General features: G+C 35.1%; 1 long non-coding RNA gene across 10 annotated transcripts in view; it reads right to left on the bottom strand.

Moving 5' to 3' along the window:
- Nucleotides 1–20,537, bottom strand: part of LOC141450009 (uncharacterized) — a 51,512-nt gene extending 30,975 nt beyond the window's left edge. For 3 of the 10 annotated variants that reach the window (XR_012455860.1, XR_012455862.1, XR_012455856.1), the window contains exons 1-7: nt 20,291–20,537; nt 18,854–19,126; nt 16,679–16,749; nt 16,214–16,290; nt 10,476–10,607; nt 6,353–7,385; nt 2,886–3,011 (exon numbers count right to left, since the gene is read on the bottom strand). This is a non-coding gene — a long non-coding RNA (uncharacterized lncRNA). The remainder of the gene's footprint in view (nt 1–2,885; nt 3,012–6,352; nt 7,386–10,475; nt 10,608–16,213; nt 16,291–16,678; nt 16,750–18,853; nt 19,127–20,290) is intronic. The other 7 variants (XR_012455865.1, XR_012455859.1, XR_012455858.1 and 4 more) reach the window with 3 other exon arrangements.
- Nucleotides 20,538–20,905: the final 368 nt, after the last annotated feature.

Below are 20,905 nucleotides of genomic sequence, written 5' to 3' on the forward strand. Positions count from 1 at the left end.
GGTTGAAGGCCCTGAATTCTTGCCTTTCAAACTCCAGACTAGTGTTAACAATTTCTAGGAGATTGGAAGTGCTAGCTCCTATTAACCAGATAAGCGTGGAATTTAGTTTTAAAAAGACCACCCACAGTGTGCGGAATTACAATCAGACAATGACCGTGTATACACGACGATTGCACGGCAAAACAACGTCATAATACGTCACTTCAAGCGACTTTTTCTGCAATCTCTGGGGCTTGAGATTACAGAGCATTCTGTGCTCTTTCAAAATCTTGTACCGCTTCACGTATGCATTGCTCTAGTTAACTAGAGAAGCAAGAGCTTTTACAAGGTAGAAAAGAGCTCTGAATTCTGTGTAAAATGAAATCATGCTCGTACTGAGGTCTGAACCTCTGTCTAAGGTAAATACGGCATTGCACAAGAGTTGAGAGCTTCTATTTGTGTGCGTAATTCCCCATCTCTAACGCGGAGACCAAACATGTACCAACCACTTATCATTTGGCTGGCTCCCACCACCCCCACCGTATAAAATACTTGGCAGTTCTATTGGTAAGATAAAGGAAACATCCCACCAAATAATATTCTTATTGTATTTTATTAAAATTTCGAGTTTTTATAGTTAATGGCAATTCTATAATTTTCACAACCAGTATACACGTCGAACGCACCGTAATAGAGAGAGTTGGTATACACGTCAAACACACTTAACAGGTTAAAAATGTTTTTCCAGTCTGAGTGCTGGGTAATATGGGTGTACAAGGTAGTGGAGTGCTGGCCAAACACGGACACCTTACTTCCTTAACCCTCATAGGTCCCGAACTAGCAGTCGCTGTCGTTTTGCATAAGCATGAAGGATAAGCTGGCTTGGACGCTTTATTTTAGGAAGAAATGATATTACAGAAAGAACTGGAATACCTTTTCTTCGACACGATCGCTATGATATTCTGTTCAGTTTTTAAATAAAGACGTCTCTGCGTTATCATTGGACAGGTAATTGTGAACGGAAACTGAGCAAGAAGAGAAAATCTAAGGGCTACAAGAAGCTAACCGGAAACCAGGTCTTTCGCTGCAAGTCCAGTGCTGCTAAAATGTGGCTACATCCTAAAAAGGTGTTGAATTTAATGCTGAGTCGAGCGCAATATGAGATGCTAGGAAGTTAATAAAACTCCCCCATCATCATGTAGATTCATCAAGGTGTGTTCATGATGAGTTATGGAAATCGTGCACTGATTTTTGTAGTCAATTAAATCTGTTTAAACATTTGCAAGAGTGATTTTCAAAACGTGGATTAAAACTAAATGAATAAAATTGTTAAATCTTTTTCAATTTCATTACAAGTTGGCCTTTTTATGAAACATACTGAATGAAATGTACAAGGCAATATTATTAAAATGTTATACAAACAACTTGCCTTCTACTAGACCGTAACTTTATTTTTATATTTTTTATGTTTGTTTGTATTTTAATAACATCTTCTTTCTAGTTCATGTTGAAGAGCGTCGAGTTCCCAGGAGCGTGCTGCCTACCATGACCTTGAAGGTTGGATTATAACCAAACCAACCGAGAAATATTATAATAATACCATGTATAATCTGTACTTTCAAAGGAAAACACAATCTAAGGACTTCATAAAACAAGATTATAGAGTGTCGTACACATGCACACGAGACCTTGGCGATCGCATTTATGTTCTGCTAATTTGTATTATCTTCATACCCCTGTCATTTCATTCTGTCTTTTCAGTAGCTTTTGATTAAACGATTTAAAAGTTTTTTTTAAAAAAATTCGATATCCTAACTCTTGGGGCAATATTTGACGACAAAACGGAAGAAGTAATCATTTCATGCCATTATCGAGTGTGTTTTCACTGGTTAACAAGTAAACAATTTTTAAATAGAATCCATCCTTGTTATCCTGAAGGTATACCTTCGTCTTCCAAAGAATTAATTACATTCCGGTACAAAAAACAACAAATTTCTTTAAGTGGGCAGATGTCCATTCTAACCCAAACAAAGACGTCATGCGTCAGGTTCTCTATTTACAGAAGTCTCTGCGTATCAATTGTGGATGGAAACTCAAGAAGAAGAGAAAATCTAAAGGCTGAAAGAAGCTGATTTGAACCCAGGTGCTTCGGTGCAAACTGCTGTACTCCTGAAAAAACAACTTCCCTCCTGATGGGTAAAAAAAAAGAGATTACCTTCCCTTACTATTGTATTTCTGGAGATTCCTCCTTTAGGAGTTTAACTCCGCTGGCCTCCAGATTTCCTCATCACCACTACCTAATCTGTTCAAAACTAATCCAAATAGCAAGGAACTACCATAATTGGGAGGGCTGCACCCATATTTTTTATTAAAAGCAAACTTTCTGGGAGTTAACGGCAAGAAGTAAACAGCGGTTTGGGATCTAAAAGTGCCTTTCTATAATTCAAAATAAATCCAAGGAACTACCAGAGAGGGCAGCACCCACATTTTTCATTAAAAGCAAACTTTCTGGGAGTTAACGGCAAGAAGTAAACAGCGGTTTGGGATCTAAAAGTGCCTTTCTATAATTCAAAATAAATCCAAGGAACTACCAGAGAGGGCAGCACCCACATTTTTCATTAAAAGCAAACTTTCTGGGAGTGAATGGCAAGAAAGGCGGCTTGGGATCTACAAGTGCCTTTCTAATAGAATAAAAACAGAACTGCAACAATTAGAAAAGTCTCCTCTCCCACCCAAAAGAAACTGCCCTTCGCTCTTCATGAGCCATAGCGTCAAGGTTCACCTTAATACTGCATTGTTCATTTAAATTGGTAATCGTGCGTTAAAAATTCATTAATATTTCTTAATATATTACCTGACCGCATTTCATTCTATTAATACATATATTTGAGATTAAATTCGCCCACCTTCTCCCGGCTCGCATGTATTTATGAACTATATAAGCTCAATTAAGTCTTCTAGTTTTTGATATGATGACCTTTCTCATTTTATTACAGTAATAGAGTAACAAACCACTACAGTCTCTCTCTAACCTGTAACAAGACAAAGTGACCTTTTGACTCTTTTTATAAACAACTACCACTACTCTTAACTAGTCATAAAAGTTTATTCAATAAAATATTGATGATTTATAAGAGCGAAAATGTTTAATCGAAACCCAAAGGAAGTACGAGGGTCGTTTGAAAAGTCCGTGCAAAGTCAGAGAGATAGCACCACTGGCGCGTATCGAGGTTTTGTTTAGTTAGTAGCATCTCTTGGAAGAACACACACCAAGTTTCAGCCAGATCGGTCTATTTCTTTGTGTTTGGCATTCGTTTGAATCGAGGAAGTCGAGTGATTTTCAAAAAATGGACGAAAAAGAATTTCGTGTGTTGATTAAACACTACTTTATGAAAGGCAAAACGCCTCAGGAGACTAAAGAGAAGCTTGATAAACATTATGGTGACTCTGCACCTTCGATTAGAACAGTTTATAAATGGTTTCAAAATTTTCGGAGTGGCCATATGGGCACAAGTGATGCTGAACGTTCTGGACGCCCTGTTGAGGTTACTACTCCAGAAATCATTGATAAAATCCATGATATGGTGATGGATGACTGAAGAGTGAAGGTGCGTGAAATTGCTAGTGCTGTGGGCATCTCGAATGACGGGTACATAATATTTTGCATCAACATTTGGACATGAAAAAGCTATCCGCAAGATGGGTGCCGCGATTGCTCACGCTTGACCAAAAACGAAATCGTGTGAAGTGTTGCAAGGACGGTTTGCAGCTGTTCCAGAAGAATACGCAGGACTTTAAGCGTCGTTTCGTCACTGTGGATGAAACATGGATACATCACTACACTCCTGAGACCAAAGAACAATCTAAACAATGGGTTACCAAGGGGGAATCTGCGCCAAAAAAAGGCGAAGACCGTTCCTTCGGCCGGAAAGATTATGGCGACTGTTTTTTGGGATTCGCAAAGAATAATCCTCATCGACTATCTGGAAAAGGGTAAAACTATTACAGGTGCATATTATTCATCGTTATTGGACCGTTTAAAAACCGAGCTGCAAGAAAAACGCCCACAATTGGCCCACAAAAAAGTCCTTTTCCATCACGACAACGCACCAGCTCACACCTCAGCAGTTGTGGTCGCAAAATTAATGGAAATAGAGTTCCAACTCGTTTCACATCCCCCCTATTCTCCAGACTTGGCTCCCTCGGGCTACTATTTGTTCCCCAATATGAAGAAATGGCTGGAGGGGAAAAAGATTTTATTCAAACGAGGAGGTGATTGCAGAAACGAATGGCTATTTTTCAGACTTGGACAAATCCTATTATTCGGTAGGGATCAACAAACTAGAGCAGCGTTGGACGAAGTGTATAAGCCTAAAAGGAGACTATGTTGAAAAATAAAAAAGGTTTACCCCAAAAAATTAAGTAGTTTTTATTTTTGCACGGACTTTTCAAACGACCCTCGTACTAATAAACAAAGTAATTTGCAGTAGTAAACAAAAGCGAAACCAGCACTCCTGGTGGCCTTCCGAGAAGTTGCCCCCTCTACAATCGTTCAAATATTCAGTTACAATAAGTTAACTATAGAATGGAAAAATATCATAACTAAAGTTTAATAATGGAGGCCTACGTTGAGAGTTAATCGTATTAATTTTGGTTGGAAAGAAAAAAAAGATTTTAAATTATTATTATTTTTCTATAGAAATACCATTATTAATATTCGCAAAAGAACCAGTACCTTAATTGTTTTTCAAATAATTTTGTGTGTATAACTATTATTATGTATCTATCTATATGTATAATTTCCATAGAGGAAGTCTGCTATTTTAAATACAAAGAATTGAATGTAATTTATGAAATTATTTAAAAGTGGCATTATTGTTCGGAAAAATACCAATCAATTTTATTATAAGAATCATTTTAATTTATTTTGTAGATCGTAAAGTTAGATACATTTACTTTTAATGTTGAAGTCTACTTTTGAATTTACTTTTTAATTTAAAATAGAGTGTTCATAATCAAGGGAATTTGAAGTTCCCAAAATCTAGAGTAAACAGTCACATGTCTTTTTCTTACCATTATTCCAACTCACTAATTTTCTTCTAATTTTCCTCAATTATAACTCAGAATAGTCTATCGCAGAATAGTGAGCTAAAAGAAGCGGAAATTCTGTATGGGAATCCATTACTCAAAAAAGAAAGCATTCCTTGGGAATATAATGCAGTTTTAAGTTTTGAGTGACTAACCTGGAATCCACATACTAGACTCAAACGGAAAGAACTAAACACACGATTCAAACATCTCTCTAGACTTCTCGACAAGCGATCTAGACTTTCCCTAAACAACAAACGACTTATCTACACTATGATACTGAAACCTGTCTGGACATGCTGAATGGAACTTTGGGGCTCAGCCAAAGCTTCCAAAATCTATAAAATCTAATCCTTCCAGTCAAAAAACACTCCATCGAATCGCTAACTGCTCCTTACTTTGTTTCTAACTCTATCTTGCACCGAGATTTCCTTGTTCCCTATGTTTTAGAAGCTTGCAAGGTCCCGTTATATGTTATATTAAATTCCACGCTTCATTTACCTCACAACCTAATCGTCTAGTATCCCAACTTACTGCACTGGCTGGAAATACTCCAAGACGGCTGAAGCGCAGGTGGCCACGCGATCTTCTATATGAAGTAAGTGCAAGTGTACGATAATGAACTATTCTTCTTTGGGAGTTTCACCAAAGGGTGAATTCTCCCCTCATGCTATTCATGTATCTATTCTAAGTATCATATTGTATCAGCTTCACTTACTGCAGAAATATACTGCAGTTGTGAAAATAAATAAAGTGAAAAAAAAAATCTGAGTGAAATGGTTAGGTTATATCTTAGGTTATTGCAGTAAGAGTATAATGTACTTTCTATTATTCGGCTTAGTTTGGGAAGGTAAATAATTTAAATTAGGGTAAACAGAATTAAAATATAACTCGACAAAACGCATGATTTCACTAACCACAAGTAATTTTGGTTACTTAATACGAATATCAAAATATTTGCTAAATTTCTTATTTTTGATTACCCAATTACATTTGTGACCGGTCAGGGGCGGTATCCTTGCGGGCGCCAGATAGCCGAAGCTATTAGATACGGGCTAACCAGCCTCAAATAGAAAAATACCCTTAAGGGTGCCTCTGGCGGGATAGCTCACTGGTGAGAGGAGGGAGGGTCCTGGAGACAATCACCCGGGGCGATAGGGAGTAAAATAAAATTTTCTCTTGTGATTAATGAACCAAACGACAAAATACCTTTAATTAAGGAAAAAATCATACGAAAGGAAAACTGATACTAGATACAAAATACTAATAAAAAGATAAAACTCACAGACGATAGATAACATAAGCAGGCACTGGCCAGGCCGAACGCACGGTAGAGAATGAATTTTTTTATTTTTATTTTGGAATCTTGGCTGTAAACAGCACCTGGTCTTGCAGTCCAAAGTGCAAATTTATATTATGTAGCAGCTCCTGCCTCCTACGACTATTTTTCGGTTACACATTATATCCATTTGATGGCCTTTTACTGGAAGAATTCCTTATGTTCCGGTTTTTCTTAACAGAAGACTATTTATTATCAATAAGAAATAAAGAATATTCCAGTCCAGCGAGTCCCCGTATTATCTCTTTAATAAAAATTTTCCGTTAACACAGTTGCGTAATGTAATGATGTGTGAAGATTAGGGCACCCGTTAAAGGGTGGCCCCGGCGAGTAGGCGTTCTGTGTTCGTGAAAGGGGGGAAAACCCAGGAAAATTGGTCCGACCGAGCTTTTCCACCTCCCTTTAGTAATGTTGGAGATTTTCCACACATGTCAACACTAAGTTTTCTTCGGTTTAAATTTATTTTATTCTTTTCTTTGGGTTTTCCTTCTGGAGCTTTACATCATCATTCCTTTTATTTTGCCCTCGATAGGGATTTTCACGGTCCCTCCTATCTCTTCACCTTCTCTGCTCTTCTTCCCGTACAGCCGCCATCTGCACCAACTAGTCAGTTATTTTCTTCTTTTTTTGCAGAAAAATCCTTGAATATATGTTAGCGAGAATTACGCGCATGCTTTTTGCTTCCTTTTTGGTAGCCCCAAGTGACCTTGAATCTGCAACGATATTACAATCTTTTTCCGGTTATTTTAATCTTTCCATATAAACACGTTTTGTAATGCTTGTAACATCCTTCACAGATATGCTCTTGCTTGTTATATACAGCTCATTAAGATCCATCTTAGAGGATTAATACACGTTGACGATTATGCTCCTTTTAAAAACAATGCTCATTTACCAGTCGACAGATCTAGTGCAGAATAAACGTTTTTGTTGAGATGCATGTGCACGGCCGAAGACTCTATCTCGTCTAGTATAATGACTGCAAAGATAAAGATTCATTACTATAGTACTAATAAATATTCCAAATTTTAATGGAAATGTTTCAGTTAAAATGATCAGACGATATTTAAAATTATTTCTGACAATTTTGGAAGTATATTAATTATTGTATAAGAGAATTAATAAATCCCGGTGGAACTAGAAAGGAGTGTATTAGTAGAAACCCCAATTTTACTACCTGCCATTCATCAATTTGAATTAATTAATGTATACAGGAAAACATTACGTAAATGATCGTTCAATCAATTAAAATTTAATTATAACAGAATATAACCTCCCTGTCACTGACTGATGTTGTTGTTATCGCTGTCGGAGGTACCAGTTATCTAGGTTCATCAACATCATCATCATCACTTGTTGGCTCTGTTTATGACGCGTTCTCACCTGTTCACCGCTTGTGTAATGTTAATTACATTCTGTCATAGAAGGTAAATCAGGAAATAATAATGTTATTATTTGTTTTGAGTAATTTCACTTTATTCGTTCTCAAGAGGAGGAGGTTATTGGAGTTTATACTAGATTTTGGGTTGTTTAGCTGTTCGGTTAACCACCCGCGTCAAAAAGGAGACCTCACTCAGTCAGCAAGCTTTCTCCGAAAATAGATGCTAAGTTTTTTTCCATAAACTTGGTATTTATCTTACATGTGCCCAGATTTATGACTTTAGATTAGATTATCGGGGTGGGACCTATGCCCCACGGTATCGCAGCTAAAAGAGGCTCATTGTGTCCTCCCCTTCTGGATGTAGGAGACGAAACCTGCTCTACTAAGAAGGCTGAGGACATTCCTTACTAGTTCTTTTTGTGCTACTATCTCCTTTGGTCTCAAAGATCTAAAGGTTTCATTGCGCAATTACTCGATTGCAACGCAATCGAACAGCCAGTGAGAGAGAGACCGTTTGCTCCTCATCCTGACACAATTTGCACAACGGTTCCTAGCTAATAAGCCCCATCTTGTGCAGATACTTCCTGAACCTACCATGCACTGTGAATAGGCATGCAATCAGAGTAATCTGACCCAAGCACAGGGTCTCTTTGGTTCTTTGTTTACACAGTCAAGGCATCATAGTCTTGCTCCTTACAGTCTAAAGATCATAAACATTGTCATTAATATCCTGTACAGAGTGCTACCGCTGGGTAGTTTCTCTCCTCCTGCCATTCACGCATCCATTTATCCTTCAATTTCTCTATTTACTTATTGTATATATGTATATACAGATTGTAAATAACTAAATAAATTAAAAAAAAAAAAATTAAAAAGATTTTTTTAAAAAGTTATTTGAAATATTTCGTGAAGCAAACAAAGGGACACTCCTGTGATTCTCCTCAGCAAAGTGAGAAAATGAGGAGAGATTTTTGAAGAGTTAGTGGGAAGAGTTGTCAGCGGGTACGAAGGGTTTATAGCGTGTAATGAATGCGAATGGCATTAAAACTTGCGACGACCAAATCGGGGACCGGATATGTCACCCATCTGTCCAATCACAAAGTCTCTTTGGCTCTTTGCTTACACCAAGCAAACTTTTGATGAACCTATGCCAAGGCATCATAGTCTTGATGTGTTTAACCCCAGGACACATCACCCAGTTCTTCTTGTGCTCCCTCCAAATCCAATCTCTAAGAGCCGCACGAACCGAACCCTTGGTGATTCCCAGGACGGGCTCCGGACCAATGAAAGGAGTGTTAGCTGGCCAGTTTTGAGTAACCTTTAAGAGGAAGGTTATTGAGTTTACACTAGATTTTGTGGTGATTAGCAGTTCGCTTACGCCCAACGCGTCCTCACTCTGTCAACAAGCTATCCAATAGGTTTTCTCCGAAAATAGATGCTAAGTTTTTCAATAAACTTTGATACCAATAATATTCCTATGGGAACTGGTTATAGGGCCGTTCTGTGGTGAAACTGGAGTACAGTGAAGTACGGATTTAAAAAAACTTGTATAATGGGAGAAAGAGTAAAAATTACGAGTAGAAGAGAATATAAGGTGAGAAACTTACAGAGCTGCAGCAAGAGAAAGTGTAATTACACCCAGATTTGCAGATAACTTTGAGTTAATACTGTTTTGCAGAAATGTAAATTCTCATCACAGACACACAGGCTCCCCACAATGTCCATATAGTGTACAAACACACAGACATATTGCCTATTATTACCCTTGGCGATAACAATGCTACGGTTGTTTTGTTGGAGGGGAGAGAGAGGAAGTCATGAAAGGATGTTGTTGATAAATGATTTAACATTTTTGCACGAATTATTAGCCATTTGTTAATTATAGTCAGAGAGTTTTGACATTTTTTTTATACAAAATAATTTATCACAATGCTGCAACTTTACTTCCACCAATGAGCGGTCAGGGAAAAAGAGGTCAACAAAGTTTTTGAGTTCCCTGGAGTAGGAAAACTAAAATATTTTTTTTTTGCTAAAAATGTGGTTAGATCCGCTGTGCTGGGATAATATCTTTGATTTTGTCCATCTCGTGGCACGCATGTTTGTTGCAGCCCTAATCGGTTTCGAACTTTCGTCCAGCATCAGAGGTAGTTTAATCAGTTTGGTCCAGAGATTTCGACTACACTTAAGTTACCGTCTCGCTGATTGTGTTAGAGTGGATATGTACACCGTGTGTTTAAAGACAAACGCTAATTTTCTGTTTGCATTGTTTGAATCTGCGAGTTTGTCAATCTGTATTTTACGAGGTTTAAAGAACTCTGTTTCCGAGAAACTTTATTCTAGGATATCCCGCAAAACCAAACTGAGAAATCAATTTGGTAAAATCATACTTTTGGTTGAAGGATATCGACCTAATAAGTTTTAGAAACGATAACATTATCAAAAAGAAGTACCCAAATTTGAGTATATTCTTCCATTTTTAGCTTTTGAAATACTTTACACACACAAATATCGTTAAAAAATAAAAGTTGTCTCCTTAAGTTTACTATAAAGTGCCACTTCATTTTACTTTAAATTCTATTCAATTTCTGTAAAGTTAATTAATTTCAAAGGTATATTAAAAAAAAACTCTGATGCATTTCAGGTGACCCAAGGACATCCTGTCTTATAAAGATAAAAGCTTAAACTTACCCTTCTGGAAACTGCTACAGATTAACAAGATGCCTCAATAAACTTGAATTGCTTGCACAGTCAAGGAATAATGACTTCATCAAGAAAGCACTAAGCCGAAGGTTGAGCAGCGAATTAGGCAGACTCCACTCCCTAGAAGTAAGAAGACGGGGATTATACTGTGAAGTGACTATTGGATAAAGAGAAATGAAAAGTTCCGTCAGGATCAAACCCAGTAATTAATATCACGCAACTAAAAGTGGATTATAGAACTAAAGATGATTTCTTTTGTTAGCCAAGTTACTGAGATGAATGAAGGTGAATCTTAAGAGAGACATATCAAGGAGTAGAGGCTGAACTGAAGTGAGGCACAAGATGGAAAGGTAATTAGCCTAAATGATCTCTAATGAAAATATAATCAAAATTTTTTTTTTTTTTAATTTAATTTTCTTCATAGTGTAGTGAATTTCCACATCTGTAAGGCTGATTACATAACACTACCCATGCAGTGCTGCCATCCAACCTACAAATGCAGTTTATCCAATGTTAGAACTAAATCTAAATGACACTGGCTCCCGCCTCCCACCAGAATCCAATTTTCAACTTGTTCTTGCTCCTACAAGAGGAAGTAGTGATTTTTTCTATTTTCAAATTCAACTGAATCACAATTTGTTGGAAACCTTAATACAAAAATAAGTTTTGTTTTTAAAGGAATTAAGTCTTATTTCTTGTCAGTGTGCAAGCACCAATTTTTTGTTCTCTACCAGCGCACTATTAGCAACATGTACAACAAACTATTAGCTAAGGGTTTAGCTCAGTGGTAGGGTGTCCAAAGCGGAGATCTCAAGGTTCGAATTCCTAGGAGCTTCTTACAGTTAACTGTCCCCGGTAAAGGACAGTGTTGTCCGTAACTAGAGAACACTTTCTGGAAGCTGGAAGTGTACTGAAAAATGCTGCAACCTCTAGAGACTTCAGATGTTGACGCACCTTTTCTATAATTTTTCTTTAAAAAAATCAATTTTGAAAAATCATCGTTCACTTCCAGTCACCAGCAACGGAAGTACTTCCCTGTAGCAAAAGAAAAAGTAAACTTTCCTGTAGTGGAAGATTCGAAGAGCTATTAACAAAAGAATATTTTCATACCAAAAAAATTTATGAATAGCTAAGTTTTAAAAAGCCCCATACTTCGTAGTTTATGTGAAGTATAAATCAAAATCTGTGATGAGATTTCGTGATTTATTTCTTACTTCTGACAATTAATTACAACAAACTTGAATTAACCAATCACAGTTTCCATTACTTTCCATTACGACAAACTGATCAAGACAAAATTTCATCAAGTTAGTGAAATAAGTTTTTATTCGTTAGTAATTACTCCAAAAAAAAACATGGTCGTTATAATCGGATGAAAAATTAATGCCAGTTTCAGTCATTATAAACTTTATGCCGAGCTTTCGACCTAGGGACTAGATCACATCTTCAGGGCTGTGGAGCATATTTACAGTGTGCTAACAATTATATAACAATGATTACATTATACATATTCATTGTAATATAATTGTTAACACACTGTAAATATGTTCCACAGCCCTGGCATTAAGTTTTCATCCTATTGAAACTATGATTCAGTCACCAAAAATAATGAACAGTAATGGTCGTTATATATGTTTTATATGATTAAGTTTGAATAAATGTAGTGATGACGGATTCAAAGCGAAGAAATCCATAATTATAATAATATTCAAATATAATAATGAAAAGCTGATTAATTAATATTAAGTTCAAAATGATGGAACTATACAATTGTCTGATGTAACAATTCCAATTAGGGCTTACACGCTTCTGAAGGTAACTTAGTTTCCCCTTCAAAGCGGATATCCTAATTATTTCCATATCTTCAATTCTAATTCAATGCAGGAATTGGGAAAGTGTACTAAATATGTACTAGGTAAGATGTTTAATTAATACCCCAATCTCACCCGACTTGTTTGAGGGACCCAATAAATTATACAACCTTCTAGTAATACTAATTATCCTCTAGAATAAGAAAAAGGAATCTGCTGAAAAGAAGCGTGACGTAACAACTATCCTAAAACCTCTCTAACAACATTTATTCCCTGACAAGTATGAAGAAGGCTATAAAATAGCGTGAAAGATTTAATTTATGTTACGTCTAGGGTAGATTCTGCATTTTCTAGATATTAGGAGAGTTGGGGTGCCAGGACACATAAAAAGATGAAAATACCAGTTATAATTAATTGGAAGTGATTAGCACAGCGGTTAGCGTATACTGGAGTCTAACGCGAAGATCCCGGGTTTAAAGGCAGCTGCTAGCTCTTAGGATTATCTCTTCCTAGAAGCTTCTTACAGCTCACTTTCCGATGATGGGACAGCAGTGTTGTGCGTAACAAGAGAACACTGTCTGGAGCCTAGGGCAGTGCACTGACCTCAGATGTGGACGAAAACAAAATTTACTAATCAAAGGAATATAAGAAACATAAGGTCATGAACCAGCCATAATTCTTCCTTTAAGGTAGTACTAATCAGAAAATTAAGAGATGCGGCATAATTTTTTAACGAAATCCTATTTTACATTAAAAATTCCCTCGAATATCCGCTCTTTTAAAAGATGTGACGAAAGATTAAAGTTTGCAAAACTTCCGGCTCCAATTATAGCTTGCTATCGTTAAAACAAATTATCTTAGCTGACATAAAAATTATTCTTACGTCAAAAAATAATAAATCCTATCTTTACGTCTAATCTTTTAATTCCTGTTTCAAATTATTAGGAATTTCATAATATGGTAGAGTGTGACATCATTGTTCAAAAAGAGAGGAAAAATAATTTGTTAATTTGTCTTTTGAAGTTAAAGATTTCTAGTAAAGTTTAGTTCAACAATTGTAATTTTGAAACGTGCTTTTGAAGGATGGAAGGGAATTTTCTACAAGGTAATACTTATAAAAATGAAGTATTATAAAGTATGTTAAATATGTCCCGGCAAATCCCTGAATTATTGGCAAGAAGTAGATCATAGTCAGGGCCAGTTTTCCTGTAGGCTAACTAGGCTTCAGCCTAGGGCCTCAAGATCAATATTTAATAAATATCAATATTCATTATCCATGCCACATTTTTTTTTATAAAGGTTAGTACCAATATCAACATGTTTCATTTAACATATTGATATATATCCCAATAGTGATGTATTTTATTATCTCCCATGTAATTTACAAACTTAAAAATGGGAGGTGAAAGGGCCTCATAAGTGGAATAGCCTAGGGCCTCTTTTCATCTAAATCTAGCCCTGATCATAGTACATGTTATCAGCTAGGAAGAAAAGTTGTATCCCAAAATGTCCAGAGGATAGAATTCTGAAACAGTATTCTCTGCCCACAAAAAAAACTGAGAGCAGCATGCCTCAAAATCTTTGAGAATTAATAGTTCTTACTAGTAGTCCTAAGAGTCTAGATAAGCTCGACGCATCTAGGCGATGAGTTCTCTGCCACAAATATTAAGGAACTGACAACTAAGAACAAAACTACTTCCAATTGGGGTCGAATATTAGCTTTATAAGAGAAGAACATTTGCAACAGTGGGGACAAAGGAAAAAAAACAACTTGGTCGAACAACGCAATCGTAAGTGGTCTGGCGATAAAATAGAGAAATTGCCTACATATTATTTGATCCCGAAAACTGTTACAAATTGTGAACCTGACCAAAGAATTTATCACATCACACCTTATAGAAGGTAAAGAGATTTCATATGGCCGCTTCTTTAAAGTGCTAATTTAGATACTGCATGAGATTAAAAAAGCAGATAGTTGCAGACCGTCAGGCAGAATAAGGGAACAGCCCAAGCTGTATGGAGTCGCATCTGTAGGTGAGACAAGAGAAGGCAATTAAAATAAAAAAGGTCACTTATAAGTTTCTATCATAACGGTCTGGTCAACTGACCTGAAATAACTAATATCCCAAAAGAGCAATTAAAGATGATTAATAATAAGAAATCAAGAATGTAAATCGTAACAGCATGAGTCTCTTAGATAAGGGAGTACAAAAATTGTTTAGTTATTTTGCCCAAATATCACAAAACTAGTTCATTCATCATTTCAACTTAATTCAAAGCATCTCTTCTAACATAACCTCTCTGTTCACCAAAACTCTAAATTTTTTAAAACTACCTTTGTAGGTTCAAAACTAAGTTGAAGAATTCATCATGGTAAGATAAATAAATGTTTTAGAAGTTTTATCATTTGTTCAGTCTACTAAAGAGAAAGAATTACAAAACAAACTTTGAGCTTAAACTCCAATTGATGGGCATAATTTCTATGCACCTGGAATTTGAAATATACCTTCTAAAACTCAAACATTATTAGTAACTTTTCATTTAAAATTACCCATGACTTGCAGACGGCTATTGACGACCAAAAACTTACCATCCTTATACTCCTAGACTTCTCCAAAGCCTTTGATACCGTTGACCATCATATCCTGCTATCTAAACTACAATCCCTCTCTTTTTCCAATAGCATCTTCCGTTGGTTCCAATCCTTCCTGTCTAATCGTTCCCAATTCGTTGTCACTCCCGATAGTAATCCTTCTTCACTTCTTCCTTTGTCACGCGGTGTACCTCAAGGTTCTTCCCTATCTCCCACCCTCTTCTCAATTTACATCAATGACCTTCCTCTTTCCATCTCTCATTCCCAGTATCACCTCTATGCTGATGATTTTCAGATTTACCTATCCTTTTCCCCGTCGGATTTGTTTGAAGCTGTATTTAAACTTCAAGAAGACCTCAATAATATCTCAGCATGGGCCACGAACAATAAGCTTACCCTGAATGTAGAAAAGACCAAAGCTATAGTTACTGGCTCCAACCCACTCCTTAAATCATTGGCTCCTCTTCCTAATCTTTTCCTTTACAATACCCCAATAAAATATTGTTCCTCTGTGAAAAATCTTGGTATCACTTTCGATCAAAACCTATCCTGGAAAAACCATGTTTCCCAAATCTCTCGTCGTTCCATCTATATCCTTAAGCGGTTTAATAGTTCCCGTCACCTTTTTCCAATTAAGACCCCCCTGTGTAGTGTATGGCGGTCTTTCTGGTGATATTGAAGCTAAGCTTAAGCGCCTCATGAACTGCTTCATAAGATTTATTTTCAGCATTTCCAGAGACTCTCGCATTTCGCACTGCTACGATGAGTTGAAGTGGCTTTTCTCCTGTCTATCGCCGCCAATATTTTTTGGCTTCTTTCCTTTTTCAAGTCATCCAGTCTCAAAGGCCTTCCTATATTTTTCAACTCCTTAAGTTTAAATCCTCCATCCATTCCCGTAACACTAGATCTCGCTCATCCGATCTCTATCTTCCCTCTCACCGTACCTCATCCTTTGACAAGTCCTTCCTAATACGTGCTACCTCTCTCTGGAACTCCTTGCCATCATCTGTCCGCCATACTCCTACCCTATCCATCTTTAAATCCCGTCTATTCAGTTATCTACTTTCTATCCAGCTTCCTCCGAAATTCTAATTGTTTTAATTTATTTCCTTAATTTCTGCTGTTTTATTATTTTATTTTTACTTTCATTTTCACTTATTATATTTTCACTTTTGTAAATACTTATTTATTTATTTAATTTCTGTATAATCACAGGCCAAACTGTTAAGGCCTCTATTTGTTCCTGTATTTATTCTTAGGGGACAATTGTCCCAGAATAATAAATTTCTTTTCTATTTCTATTAATTTAATTCGTGACTTACCCACTTCCTGACTTTTGTAGTTCTGATGAAGATAACACTGAATCTTCTCGTTACACTGAACAGGTGCACAAAGGATTCTGTACAAGAGAGAGAGAGAGAAAAAAAAATCATCATTCAAAGATAATGCATATAAATTAAGCATTAAGTAATATGTGCTCAGAAATGAGTCATCTGAAAAATGATTATTACTAAAGAAAGGAAAAAAATCAAAGCCTGATTAATTTCAGAATAGTAATTTGTAATAATGAAAAGCTGCTGTTATTTCCATAAAAATATTTAGATATCATAAAACTAGGTAATGAAATAACTAATTTATTGAAAAAGAGCAAAACATAAAAATTCAACTGGAAAACAACAGTTACAATTAAAATGTCCAAGATCAGTATTAAATTAGAAAACTATAGTTATTTATAACAATAATTTTAGGAAAATGAGTTTTTACAATAAAATAACTTAAGTACTTACAATTGAAAATACAGTCCAATGGAAGCTGTAAGTAGTTGCCTTCAACAAATGGCGCCTTTTCAGGGCACAACCTAGTAACATTTATACAATTATTTATTATTAAAAATTAATTATTTTTGTATAAAAAAAGAAACAGAAAAAAACTTATTAATAATATATACCTAAGTATTTAAAAATAACCTTCAATTTTTGTAATTCTATTTTTTTCAATTTCCGAATATTAATTTTTTTTATTTTTAAAAGTTTTTATTAAATTATTGAAATATTATTTTAAAAAAACATTACTATAATTAATACTTCTATTTATTATTTAGTTTTGACCAAAATTTTTTAAAAAATCATCAAATTATATTATAATTTTTTGTGGCTTGTCGCCCCCCACTTCTTTTTCAGTGAATAATTTGATGTCGTACTGAGATAATATGTCTGATACGTAAGTTTTTTATCCATAATTAATTAATTGGATTAATTGATGAAAATAGATAAAATTGTATATGTATTTTATTAAGTTGACTTCAAATATCAAAATTATGCAACAATAATTAACTTTGAACACTGATTATTATTCGAAAAAAGTAAATGAAATTTGGCTACTTGGTCAAAAAACCAATATGGCGTTGAGTTAACTTTCTTGATATGAATTCAAAAGTTAAAGAAATGCAGATTTTATTGAATAATTTACATTTATAATTTCTGAAAAAGAAAATAAACGAATAACATGGGCATTGAATACTATAATTAGTTTTCTAATCATTTTAAATCTATTGTAATTAAAACTGGGAAGCTGAATTTTTTAAAATATATGATGGCTTCCAAAATTTATTTGGTTTAAATATCTTTTTTCAACTTTCTCTTAGTGTTATTTGATGTAAATGGAAGTAAAGAATTTTTATGTAAAATTTATAAAATTAAATTTTCTCGGATAAGAAAGTTTTTCCTTTTGGAAAAAAGGATTCTTTAGGTATGGTAAATAGATGCCCAGGCAGTATAACATTTAGGTTAAATTAAAATGCACAAAGGAAGTTATAGATTAAATTTTTTAAAAGGGAAATATCAATTTAAGAGATTAATATGCTCGTTTTTGCTGTTTCTTTTGAAAAGGCCTTAATTTATTTTGCAAATGTAACTTCATGATCTTGGAGCTTTATCACTTTTACTTAAAACTTTTTTATCTGGGCAAAAATTATTTTAAACTTGACACTGAAATGCAGCTAGATTCATCATTGTATAGTACTTTCTACAGTTTTTAAAGACTATTTCTTTTGAAGTTATATCAATATAGTTTTTACATCAAATCATTTTGGATTAAATTGAAGAATCCACAATACTAACTCTTCTGGACTTCAAACCCTAGGCCAGAGCTTAACTCAAAAACGATTCAATAAGCACTCTCCTTTATATTACTTAAGGAGAACTAAATAAATATTAGATTGATTCATTCATCCGTTCTGTTCAGAATTTCTAAAACAGAATATGTTTTTAGGGAGGCCCGGGTGTGAATTTGTCAAAATTTATCCACTTTTAAAAGCATTACCAAAATTGTGTCCATTAATAAATGTGTACACTTTAAATTGGGGCAATCAACTAGTGTATGAGAGGCATTAGTTGTATTTGTCAAATGTCATACCCAGACGACTGTTTCTCTGCAAGTATCCAGGGGGCAATTGGTACATTAGTACCATGCTCTTTGAAGGTCACGTTTTGATAGGTCAAGAAAAGCTTTGTACTCAACGCCCTGAAACGATCACATGGGTCATCCACCATCAAGATGATCCTTCGATACTGACAATCATGATAAGTTAACCCATCCAAAACATGCAATGGAAGTTTCTTCTTAATCCGGCCCATTTCCTATCTACTTCCCGCATTCTAGTTCCTTTTTCCTCTCTAATTTGTAAAGAACTTCGCGGCGGTAGGGTATTCCATTCAGTATTACCTTGATGAGTTATGTGGCAACCACTTTTTCCTTTTTATCCAACCCAGGGGGATGAAATTGCAAATTATTTTACCACCATTGAATACAACAAAGGTGGATGCTATTAATACTAATTTACACTTAATTAATCCAGTTCTGACATAATTAATTACTTTGCTTGTGGTGGGTGGAGCGTGAATTTTCACATCTATCATATTTATTATAATACTGAATTAGGAATTTAGTTATTAAAAACGTACCTTTACTATTTTTTACGAATATTCCTTGCTGATTTACTTCTTAGTTTTCCCCACTTCACACTTTTCAATCACTTCACTCAATGATAGCATTAATAGTGCCACTTTTTCTTTTATCACTGCATTAAGTTAAATGAAATTAAAGCACTTGTTACAGATTTCCTGATTAGTGTCTTCGTTTTAATTTGAATCCCAATGTTAGACTGTGAAAGATGCCGTTTCACAGAGTGAGCTTTCTGTCGAATTCCTCCTGTCTTCAATGGATGAAATGTTCATCTGAAAAAAGGAGAGAATAAACTAGATTACTCAATTCAGATCTAATACAAAAATATCAATTGAAACTTCTTAAAAGTCAATGTTAGCCTTCAGTAATTGTCCTCAAGGGTGATAACAGCATCCTCTTCAGCGCCATTTTGCTGTAAGACATAGACTTGACCCCCTATTAATCATTAATTAGGATTAGATCACATATAACCTAAATCCTAAACTTGAATAAAATCATCTGAAAAGCAAGTGCCCTTTTTTCAGGAAATAGTTTATTAAAGCAATCATGCATTATATTGAAGTACAACTAACTTTTTAGTAAAAATGTCTCAGTTTCAAGAAAATTTAAGTTTGTAATTACTTAAACAGCGGTAAGGGAAAGGCGTTTCAGTACTATTCAAAAACAAAGAGTCCATTAAACGGAATGCTGAATTTCTTTGTTCACATAGAAGTGTGCCCACAAAGTGCCCATGTCTACAATCACCTTAAGAAGTGGATTAGTCATTCTTTAGGGATCTTTAGGCATTCCTGAGGGTGTTCAAGCCTTACACTGGTACCCCCCAAATTGAATGAGGCCCTTAAAGGTAGTTTCAAACTCTAGCTCATCCGCCAACAATCCCGCACACATTTGCAGTTATGCTTGTAGACATTTACAAGCAAGGTACATACCTGGTACTTAACCCTCCAGCCGTCGCGTCGGGTCATATTGACCCACCTCATACTTTCAAGTCTTTTATTTTAATATCTATAAGAGCTAGGCTAGCACCTCTCATAGACTCATTAGATCTTCTAGTTCAGAAGGGATTTTATCTTCTCCCACCAAAATCCTTGATTCCTGTCAATACAAATCTAAATTCCTGTTCAAAATTGTGGTTCAAGAATTGATAAAAGCCATGTGAAAGATGTTTAGATAAGGAACCTTCTAGTCCTCAACCATATTGCCCAAAATATAGGATTTTCTCTACATATTTTGAGACACTTTGCATTGCCAATTCCTAAAAAGAACTCTTAAACAAATATTTACTGTGAGAAATAACAAATTCCATTACAAATTGTTTTTTCTTAGAGCAGTAAATGAAAGTAGAACAAAATATAAGAGGAAAATTATTCTATTTTAAGTTTAGTAAAGCCTAATAATATATTCTATTATTCTATAACTAAGTCTCTAAATATTACTTTTTCCGTTACAGGTGCGCATCCTTTTCTGCGAGTGTGGTGTCAGTGTCTTGTGTTGGTGTGTGTGTACTCTGGACTCTAGTTTCACAAAATAATCCACGGAATCCATCTGTGTAAATAGAAATGAAAAGTAAGAATAAAAGATTTTAAAAGATAACACATTAGGTTTGATGCACCAGAACTTCTGACTGATTGTGATTATTCAGAGCTTGCGCAATGATTGTTTTAGAATTCAAAAATTTAACAACACAAACTAACCTTAAAATTATTTTCGATCAGTCTCAGAACAAACTAAGTACGGAACATGCGCAGTAGGCCACTTTGTCTACTGTTGGTAGGTTTCCAAAAAAATGTCTTTAAAAATTTTTTTTCGGGCATGCGCAAAGTAGCTTTAAAGTGTTACCAACAGAACTAGAAATTTAAATTGAATCAAAACAAGTACTAAAGTTGTTGATCTTGCATGAGCACAATAATAATCACGAACTGTTTAACTGGTGATCAAAATTGTCTTACAGAAGTAAGAGAAAGTAAAATAAATAAATGCTTCCATTTTTAAACTTTGAAACATCTAATACATTACTTTCGTCTTCTTGTTTCAGGTGCACGTTTTTTTAC

The sequence above is a fragment of the Rhodnius prolixus genome, unplaced genomic scaffold (assembly GCF_049639745.1).
Source record: "Rhodnius prolixus isolate KJV_2025 unplaced genomic scaffold, Rpr scaffold_1, whole genome shotgun sequence".
In the NCBI taxonomy this organism is placed as follows: Eukaryota; Metazoa; Arthropoda; class Insecta; order Hemiptera; family Reduviidae; genus Rhodnius; species Rhodnius prolixus.